The sequence below is a fragment of the Lepidochelys olivacea genome (assembly GCF_965140295.1).
Source record: "Lepidochelys olivacea isolate rLepOli2 genome assembly, chromosome: 2".
Taxonomy (NCBI): domain Eukaryota; kingdom Metazoa; phylum Chordata; order Testudines; family Cheloniidae; genus Lepidochelys; species Lepidochelys olivacea.
In genome coordinates, this window is record NC_140412.1 from 80759162 (window position 1) to 80760091 (window position 930).

Sequence of the window (930 nt, forward strand, 5' to 3'; positions counted from 1 at the left end):
TCTGCTGTATTGACACACAGAAGTGAAAAAGTCACTGCACTGTAATACTTTGCCTTACTTGTCCTGAAAGAAACTGTTAACCTTTAGGAAGTTTTATAGAACTTTCAGCTCTAAGGGGAGTTAGATTAGACAGTGTTATTTTTTTTTTTATTATTTATAGCATACATTCCTACTAGCAGGAGATTCCCCTTTGAAGAATAAAATCAAGGCTCTGAAAGATTTTCTCACAGTTGCAGCCCTGCTTGTTCCCATTTGTGCTGACTGTTGAACATGACATGCATTTCTTATTCTAAGTATTTATATTTGCAAACTAACATGTCAGATACTAGAATCAAAATTTAGCATCACAATGATTTTCTCTGGTTTTGTTACTGTCTCTCTGGAAGATGGTGTAGACACCAATATCTTTGTAATGTGCAATATTGTTTGCGTAGTTCATTTTATATCAGGACATAGACGCTCATATTTCAAGTGTTACTCTTTATTAATATGCCACACAATGGCCGATGCACGGCATAAATGTCAAAATTGAAAGAACCAGGCAAGAAGTAACAAGTCAATAAATAGAACAAGTTCAAAACAACTTTCCCCTCTTGATAGAATTTCTTTTATGAAGTAAAAAGCACCATAAGAGTCAAACCACATCACAGTTGAAGGCATTCCCCCAGCCAATGTAGTGCTCGGTAACGGGGTAGCTAGCCCCTTAAATGAAATTGGGCCCAGCGCTCCTGTTCCAGTCCAAGTCCTCTCTAGTTTTATGGAATAAGGAGGATGGGTCTGCCCCTAAGAGTTATAAATGAGAGAGAACAGGATGACTATAGAGTGCAGAACTAGAGTTCAGGGAGCAAGCTGGGGTTTTTTAGAGAAGTACAGTGTGCTTAGCAGAAGACATGGGCTGAGAGCTGCAGGGAGGGATATACCTGAAGGAGG